Here is a 10,261-nt window from a genome sequence, read left to right as displayed (position 1 = left end):
CCCTCCCCATTCCTCCCTCCCTCCTTCCCTCTCTCTCTCTCCCTCCCCCCCCACCCCTCTGTCTGGCTTCTTGAGACAGGCTACCTGGGTTCACTCAATAGTAAACCCAGCCCAACCTGAGATTTGCTAGTAGCCTGGCCTCAAACCTGTGTAAAGTCCCTGCCTTTGCCTCCTAAGTCCTGGGGTCACAGACCTATGCCACCATACCTAGCTTTACTTATTGGTTTATAACAAAAAGCCATGTTTGTACATTTGTGCACTCGTTCATTGCACTATTTATTTGCTTTTGGTTTTGACCACATTTTCCTATCTAGATCAAGTTGCTTATAAAGCCCAGACTGGTCTTCATCTCCAGATCTTCCTGCTTTAGCCTCCCAAATGCTAGAATGAAATGTCTGGGCCACCACCACTGGCCGATTAGGTATTTTTAATGAACATATTTTTCTCAGCCCCACGATTTTTTGTTTAACGTTTTCTTTGACTTTTGGGTATTCGTTCCTAGATTAAGGTTCCTTTATTTGTTATTTGTCATTACAAAAGCAAAGCAGAAAGAATTTTAAGGAAACTAAACAACTATGCCATCTGCTAGGATTAGACAGTGTTTACTATGGGGTGTTTGGCTTATCCTCCTAGACACATATACACATATATGCACACACCTGCTTTTTCTTCAGGAAAGTGGAAGCAAGCCATATACATTATTTATATTCTGCGTTGTCACTTAATAATACATACTGATCACGTTTCCATGACAACAGAATCATTGTTGCATCACTTGTCTTTAACAAGCCCATAGCATTCCTCCTTAAGTTTGTAACATATTTTGCTTGAGCCGTCCCTATGGCTGGAAATTCATTTTGCTTGCAAATTTTATTATTAAATGCAGCACTCTCACATACATCTTTGAGACTAAATCTTTGCATATGTCCTTAGTGACATCCTTAGGGTAAATTCTCAAAAGTGATTTATGAAATATTAACACTTCATTTGCCCATATAAACTGTGTATGGGATGCAGTTATTCCCCCACGTCTTATTTGAGTGTTCCCTGTACTTGTGATCAAAGTTTTTTAAAAAAAAAAAAAAAAACCGCTTAATTTTAGTACACTCGCCTCTAACACCCCTTTAATTAGGGATTTCTTCCTGTTGTTTTTACATTCAGAAAGTTGTCACTTGCCTTGTAAACACAGCAAAGCCTCTGCATCCATTCTACCTAGAAATCAGACGATGCCTAGAATCTAATCCCATCTCCTTTGCTAGGTACCAGTCCAGGGATGGACTGATTGATTCATTCTGGCCAGTACTTATGGAGGAAAGCCACTGAACTGTTCTAGGAAAATGTTCCAGGATCCCGAACCAAGAAGGATCATTTCTCCCGGTCTAACGTGGAAGAGGAATGATTTTGTTGTTTGAGATAGTGGTTACCCTTAGGAATGCTTTTGCATCTAGGTATCGTGAAATCGTTTTTTTGATGTGGTTTAAGCAAATAACGGCTTATGATCTGCAATTGTTTAGAATCGCAGTGGTTTAGAATTTGCAAGTCCCATTCATTGGGAGTGTGGAGGCCACTGGGTCCAGGGGATTAGAGCAGCATATGCTTTACAGGAGGAAGGTATCCGATGAAGCCATCGGTATCATTCTCATGATGAAAGCAAGAGATTAAAAAAAAAAAAAAAAAAAAAAAAAAAAAAAAAAAAAAAAAAAAAAAAAAAAAAAAAAAAACCGGCAGCAAGGTCGCAGCTTTGACGAGAAAAGGCACAAGTCACCTGGCTAGATGGTACACACCTATGATGCAGCGATGGGGGGACAGAGGCAAGTGGGTTAGAACTTCCAAGGTAGCCTGGAGCACACCCAGGCTCAAGATCAGACTTCCCTGAGCTAGCTAGTTACACCGGAAGCTGCGACTTCCCACTTGCTGTAGCAAAGACGCTGGGGGGAGGACTAACCAGCGACCATGTCTGTCTTGGCCAATCAGAGTTGAGCGTTCTGTCATTTGAAAAATAACTTTTACACGGGATTTATTATTTTTTTATCTTTCTGTTTTATAATTGTTTTTAATATCTCCCTCTTTCCCTTCTGAAACTATTAATCTGACTGAAGATAAGCTTTATTGCGCTATAAAATGATGCCGTGTTTCTCCTGGGAGATGGCAAGTGTGTTCCTCGCACTATAAACATGGAACTCACGATTGTGTGGGAAATCCTACGGAGCAGCCCGATTGCTGGTGTTGGGACACCGATGCTGAACTCCGGGTCCCATCCCTGGTCCCACTGGATAGCAGAGGAATAATTAGGAGGAGCCCTGGCTGCCTTTCACTAGAACCAAATGGCTTATCACCTACCTGGCTGTTGGTATGGTGCTCCCAAATTCTTAGTTGAAGGTTCTGTCGTACAACCCTGACCTTACAAGTGTCCAAGCACTCAGCCACAGAAAGACATTTATCTTGTAGCCGCTGTCTCTACCCATACCGAGGCTGGTGTGCCTTCCACACCAGGGAGGCACTTCAAAGAACACTCGACTTCTGAGATACAGACCACTGTGAGGGAAGAGTTAGCTACTGTAGACCACAGACACATCTCTGTCAGCTGCAGGAAGGATTTAAGTTTTCACTTAAAGAAATTTCGCTACAGGACAAGATGAAGCCAGCACGGGCTCTGTGCCAGAAAGCTTGGAGTTGGGACAGTCCAGGACAGTGGTTCTCAACCTTTCCAATACTGTGACCCTTTAATGCAGCTCACTTGTTGCTGTGACCCCCCAGTCGTAACTCATCACTAACTCATAACTATATTTTTGCTACTTCTAGGAATCGTAATGTATACATCTGATATGCAGAATATCTGATAGGCACCCCCTGGAAGTGGGTCATTTGATCCCAAAGGGATCGCACCTACAGGTTGAGAACCACTTACCTTACCTAGGACATTTTACCAATTGTGGACGGCTCCGTGTCTTCCTCTGAGCAGAGAGAGTTATAGTAGCCGTCTCACACCTGGTTTAAGAGCACAGGAGAAGATACGGTCCAAGAGACCCAGTCTTCACCTTCAGAAAATTAGCTGCCAGTTTGTACTCGGTACTTGTAGTGGCTGTTCCTGGTTGTCAACTTGACTATATCTGGAATGAACTACAATCCAAAATTGGAAGGCTCACCAGTAATCCTAATCTGGAAGCTGGGAGATACAAGTTTCTGACCTGGGTCTTGGTATAGAGATCTTGAGGCATAGTGGTTATGAATTCCAGAAGATTAAGACAGGGAGACCTCTGAGTTCAAGGTCATCTGGGATTAAAGGCTTGGTGGCACACATCTTTAATCTGGCCCACACCTTCTGCTGGAGACCTACATAAGGACATTGGAAGAAAGAAGGAAGATATTCTCTTTCTCTCTCTCTCTCTCTCTCTCTCTCTCTCTCTCTCTCTCTCTCTCTCTCTCTCTCCCTCCTTCGCCTGCTTGCCTTGTGGGACTGAGCAACTGATAGATCCCTGGACTTCTACTTACAGCTGCTGCTGACCATTTTTGGGAGTTGGACTACAGACATCAACAAATTCCCTTACTATATAGAGACTACCCATAAGTTCTGTGACTCTAGAGAACCCTGACTAATACAGTACTCTACTCTGACAGACCTGCTGGTCCTGCTCCTTCTTTGGTGTGTCCAAGAAGCTTGTGTTCCACTAAGCTCTCCTAGTATTATGCATTTTTTAAAACATTAATTAGTTCATTTGATTTTCCGAGACAGCATTTTTTCTGTGTAGCCCTGGCTGTCCTGGAACTCACTTGGTAGATCAGACTGACCTCCAACTCAAGAGATTTACCTGCCTCTTCCCTTCCAAGTGCTTGCATCAGAGGCATGTGCTGCCACCACCACCCACTTTCCTGGTGCTATATAAATGAGACCCTGTCTCAAATAAACAAACAGATGGAAGGAAGGAAGGAAGGAAGATCGATGAGAGAGGAGGTAACTCATCATATTTGCAATGCAGTCAAAGGAGAAAGGATTCCCAAGACAAAGATTTATGTTATAGTTTTTGGCAACCTGACACAAATGTACGCACACCTAGGAAAAGGGGATCTCGGTGAGCTGCCTCTATCAGATTGGCACGTGGGCATGACTGGGGGTCATTTTCTTAATTGCTCATTGATGGAGGAGGGCCTAGCCTATTGTGGGCAATGCCTACTTTGGGTTGTATAAGGAAGCTAGCTGTGCAGAAATAAGGAGCAAGCCAGTAAGCAACATTCTTCCACAGTCTCTGCTTCCAGTCTCGCTTCCATGGTCCTGTCTGAGCCTCCCTCAGCTGTGATGTGGAATATAAGCCAAATAAACTCTTTTTCCCCCATGCAGTGATTTTTAGTGTTTTATCACAGCCACAAAGAAGGGAACTCTAATATCAACCTCCTAGGCTTGAAACAAATGAACTGTTACCAGTGACCAATGAGGCCAAGCTAGACAAGGCCCCAGAAACTCCCAAGTCAAGGCCTCTTTTTGCCCATGGTCTCTGGAAGTAAAACTGCCCTGCCCAATACCACATAACTAATGACAGGCTCAGCCAAGAGGACTGGAACTAGGCTTCTTATCCACGCTGTCTTTTAGTAAAGTGGTGGATGTCTACAAGGGCGTTCTTCCATTTTCTGGATGAATGCATGCCCTTCATCCATGGAGTGGGTAGGCTTCTACCTTTTTGAATACATTGCACTGTTTCTGAGTATTAGGGAAATGAAAGGGTGCTCTTCTGACTGGACACAGTTAAGGAGAGTTGGATAAATGGTCTTGATGAATATTATCACTTATTTATGATTAAATATTAACCAGGTCCTTCTAGACACATACTCTCCATTCCCACCAAACTTTGCTGGCGTCTTGGAAGTGCCACCTTCCCGTCTTTCTTGACACCTCTACCCTCCTATCCATCTGTGGTGGCTAATCTTGGTTGTCAATATGACATGCCCGGAAAGAGGGAACCTCAGTTGAAGAGTTGCCTCCATTAAGTTGGTCAGTGGGATATTTTCTTGACTGAGAATTGAGGCAGGAGAGGCTAGCCCACTGTGGGTGGTGCCATCCCTTGGCAGATGGTCCTGAGTTTTATAAGGAAAGTAGGTGAACAAGCCAGAGGATGTTTGCCTCTGCTTCTCCTCTGACCTTCCAAGTCCTGTCCTGACTCCTTCAGTGATGAACTATGACATGATAGATCAAGTTAAAGAAACCCTTTCCTTGTCCAAGGTGGGTTTGGTCAGTGTTTTATCACAGCAACAAATATCTAATTAGAACATAACTTCCTATCTATTCCCAGTAGTTTCTAGAACCTCAGGAACCACAAAGAGACAAAATCTATGCCTTTACTTTCTGGATCTTAGATTTAAACAGGTTATCTATCACCGTCATGTCTTTGAAGATTTATTAACATAAAACAAAAAATCCCAGCACTCGGGAGGCAGAGGCAAGTGGATTTCTGAGTTTGAGGCCAGCCTGGTCTACAGAGTGAGTTCCAGGACAGCCAAGGCTCCACAGAGAAACCCACAAAACACACACACACACATACACACACACACAAATCAATGTTGTGTGGGCACCGCACCAAATCTGGAGCCAAAAATCACCTAGTTGCCAAATGTCTCTGCTTCTCTCCATACCTAATTATATAAAAAGTTATTGAGCACACACATCCTCAGCTTGCTTCTATGTGTTTCCGAAATGGAAACAAGGACATGCGTTTCCCAGGACTCTAGAGTTACATACAGGCTCTGTAGTTGTAGATGTGCATGTCATGTTTGGTTCACAGTTATCGCCTAGTAAACATTTGATAGGAACTGTCAGTACTTAACCCCTTGGCTTGTGCCCATCTCTAATAGTATTCCCTGGGTTTTGTTTGTAAACTTGACAGATGATGATAACCGAGGACAAACCGTCCAGAGAAGATAGCAGAGACCCTCTTCTAGTTTCAATTGTCGTCAGGCCTCTCTGGTCCTGATGCTAGCCCTCAGCCTTAGCATATAAGGAGTTGAACGCACACCCTGTATCCAGTAGCACAAGAGTAAAAGCCCAGGATAACCCTAAGCCTCCTTAAGTGCTTCCCTAAGGAAATCCATGGCTGCTAAAAGAATTAATATTGTTCTAGTCAATGCCCAACTAAGGACTTGGCCTCTGTTACCCAGTTTAGGATGTGGGCCAACTCTTCTCCAAGCTTTCCTTTTTTTTTTTTGGAATTTTTGTTTTTTTAAATCTGTTTTATTTTGAAGGGGGGGGGTGGTTCTTTTGTGGCCTAGGCTGGGATTGAACTCACTACAATCTATCTGAGAAATGGAAATTTCAACAAGGCTGGCACGGTGGTATTCATCTGTGATCCTAGCACTTGAAAGGTAGAGAGAGGTAGGAAAATCAGATGTTTAAGGCCAGCCTTCGCCACATAGTGAATCTTGGGCGGTAGCGCAGGGCTTCCAGACAGCCATTCCAGCAGGCTGAAGATTGAGGGGAGCTCAGAAAGTATAGGATATGGCTTCCAAGTTACCCTGAAGGTCGCCAGTCTAATCAGTTTACAAAGGTGTGAGCATGGGTGCAGAGTAAAGGTCGCTGGCCCGATCTCAGATATGCTAATTCATCCATCCGTATTCCTTTCACCAGATCTCAATGGTATTTGTGTGTATAAAGTCACTGCATCTGTCCTTCAGCTGTCTGTGTAGCCTAATCAACCTCCACTGAATCTCTTCCCTTTTGTCTTTACATTTGCAGATTTTTTTTTCCTAACAGTTTAAATGTTATCACTGAAACTTCTCGTCTTCAAGGAGTTCATTGTGACCTTTCCGTTTTGTCTGTGATAAGTGATCCAGGAAGGATCTGTCACTGAATACAAGCTATATATAAATATCTTAGTTGGCCTTGAATGCAGGAAAAAAAAAATATTCCCAGGACGCCAGAGTTGGTTGGTTTCTTGCAGATGAACATTTTATCTGTGGCTGTGTTCAGCTTCTGTCTTCTAATGGCCAGATCTAGTTTGATGGACATGCCCTTTTTTGTTTGTTTTTGTTTTTGTCTGTTTGTTGTTGTTGTTCAAGACAGGGTTTCTCTGTATAGCCCTGGCTGTCCTGGAACTCACTCTGTAGACCAGGGTGGCCTTGAACTCAGAAATCTACCTGCCTCTGCCTCCCAAGTGCTGGGATTAAAGGCATGTGTGCCACCACTGCCCAGCAGACCTGGAAAATGTAGTAGTCATAGCCCCATATCTGGATGCAGCTAAGTGGTCAGGTTAAATTAGATGAGCTAGTTGAGAGTCTGTACAGCTAAGGCCTAAGGCTTTGAAATGTTAAAAGGTCTCTATATGGTTATTTGGGGGAAAGCCAGTTAAGGAATAATTGTCACCATATTAATTTCCAACATTAATTAATAAATATAAAAGATAATAATCATTTAATCTACAGTAGGTTCCTGACTTAATAAAATTACAAAATGCAAATCAATTGATCCATCTATCTATTTATTCATCTTCCAAAATTACCTAGAGAAATCCTGTAAGATGGCTTAATAAGTAAGGAGGCTTGCTGCCAAAACCTGAGCCCAAGTTCAGGTTCAGTTCCTGAGTTTGGTATGAGAACACACAGTAGGAAAAAAGCATAGACAACTACGGGTTGTCCTCTGACATGTACACATGTATATATGTTCCATAGCAGGCACACACACACACACACACACGCACACACACTCATGGGGGAGAGAGAGGGGGGNGGAGAGAGTTATAGGTTAAAGTCTGGTGATTGTTTATCCTTGTTTTGTTTATTATTATTATTTATTTATTTGTTTGTTTGTTTGTTCTTTTGAGACAGGGTTTCTCTTTGTAGACCTGGCTGTCCTAGAAGTCACTCTGTAGACCAGGCTGGCCTCCAACTCAGAAATCTGCCTGCCTCTGCCTCCTGAGTTCCAGGACAGCCAGGGCTATACAGAGAAACCCTGTCTCTAAAAACCAAGAAAAAAAAAAAAAGGATATAATAATCACCATGGACCCTTTATGTTTTACATTGAAAATATTTCTGCCAACCCATGCCTGCCATTTCAATGGCCTGTCAATCCCTGATTACCAATATCTGCTCGAGGCTGTTACATGCATGCAGGGATATAGGTTTGTTTGTTTGTTTTTTGTTTTGTATTTTTACATTTTTGTAAGCTCCATAGCCAGCAGAAAGCTGAGATAGCATTGTAAACCCTTTGTATGTATTGACTGGGTAAATAAATACGTGAAGTAAGCCAGGCACTACAGTAACAGGAACAGAGCTGATTCCTGGCTGGGCACGTTTCTAAGTGCTTTTGTATGTAACCACATGGAAATCTCACAACAGATGATGACGTAAACACTATCATTAACCCCATTTTTATAGAAGGGGAGTGAGACATCCAAAGCTTCAGTGGTTTGCTCAAGGTCACTCAGTCAGCTTCAGAGTCTATAATTAAAGTCGGTATATAGCAAGAAAAGGATGCAAAACGTTTTGGAAGGTTTTTTTTTTGGTTTTTTTGTTTTTTTTTTTTTTAATTCAACTGGTATCTTTGGGGATTGGTTAGTATGGGCACTATGCTGTGTCTAGCTGTAACTGAAGAGTAGTGGACCATTTCTCCCTTTCTTGCCAGTAAACCAAATCAGATGAAAGACCTTCTAGGTTCTTGTCCCGTGCTAAGGTCTCTATTGAGCAATTCTTGGTTCCAAACCGGAAGCACAGGTTCCTCCCAAACAGGATCATTTCCTTATACATAGCTAAGATTGATGGCGTTGGTTCATTGCCTTCACAACACATGCCCATCAACCCTGAGTATCACCAGCTGGTTGGACTAGCCCATCAAGTATAAAGCCTTTGATGTCTTGATCAACTCGGTTTATCTAGAGCAAACAGCCATGTGCCCATCTGTCACTGGTCAAACACAAAGAACCTGATTGCTTTTAAATTGTCACTGCAGACTTTTTTTGGCCCCAGAGAAAATGACATATACTGAAGTCAGCAGTTGTAGGTAGTGTAGGTAGACAAAGACAAAAAGAACTCATTGCTACCCCTCCCATGCACATGAAATAAACACTGGCCCCTTAGGGTCTCAGTTACCATCAGTGATACAGAAGAACAGTATGTACACGGTTGTCCTCAATGTCCCTAAGACTCTAATGGTCTCAGAGTCCATAGACGTATTTACCCTCAAGCCTCTGCAGCATGCCAGAGCTGTGAAGAAAGAGGTCAGAAATGCACATTTCTTCTTTGCTTGTATTTGTTCAGCAAATACGTATCCCCAGATGACTATTTGTGAGGGTTAAATGTAGGCACAGAGGATGAGCAAAACCAAAAACCAGGCCTGGCCATGTTGGGGGACTTTCCTGCTGTCTGTGAGGTACTGAGTCCAGTCTCCAGCACTACACAGTATTGTGTTATCCAAGCTGCAATCTAGCATTTGGGAGGATCCAGGCTTCCCAGTCAGAAGTTTAAGGTCATTCTTGGGCTCCACAATAAGGTAGAGGCCAGCCTGGATTATATAATATTCTCTCAAAATAAAAACAAACAAAACACCAGAAAAACATTTCTGCCATCCTGAAGTTTACCTTCTAGAGAGAAGAAAATATTTTCGTAAGCAAAAAGAGACCTTCCGTATATTAGAAGGTAGCAACTGCTGTGGAGAAAATAAAGCAGAGATGAAGATTTACTGGGCTGAATCATGCCCACCCCACCCCATTCGTATTTTGAAGTCCTCACCCTCAGTACCTGGGAATGTGACCTTATTTGGAAATAGAGTCACTGCAAGAATAATTATTTGTGCTGAGGTCATAGTGATATAGGTAGGCCCTACTCCAGTGTGATTGGTGTCCTCATAAAACATGGAAACTGGTCAGTCACAGAGAAGGCCTAGGCGAAGACTAGTGAGAAACAGTAAGAATGTCATTGAACGCTTGTGGTGAAGAGAAAGATCGGGTGTTAAGAGAGCAAGCATATTGTTCTTGTAAAGAACCAAGTTCAAGGGCTGGTGAGATGGCTCAGCGGTTAAGAGCACTGACTGCTCTTCCAGAGGCCCTGAGTTCAAATCCCAGCAACTATCTGTAATGAGATCTGATGCCTTCTCTGGTGTGTCTGGAGACAGCTATAGTGTACTCATATATACATAAAAATAAATAAGTAAATCTTTAGGGCTGGTGAGATGGCTCAGCAGGTAAGAGCACCGACTGCTCTTCCAAAGGTGCAGAGTTCAAATCCCAGCAACCACATGGTGGCTCACAACCATCCTTAACAAGATTTTATTCCCTCTTCTGGAATG

Source organism: Mus pahari, chromosome 17 (genome assembly GCF_900095145.1).
Source record: "Mus pahari chromosome 17, PAHARI_EIJ_v1.1, whole genome shotgun sequence".
NCBI classification, from domain to species: Eukaryota; Metazoa; Chordata; class Mammalia; order Rodentia; family Muridae; genus Mus; species Mus pahari.
Note: the sequence above shows the minus strand (reverse complement) of the source record.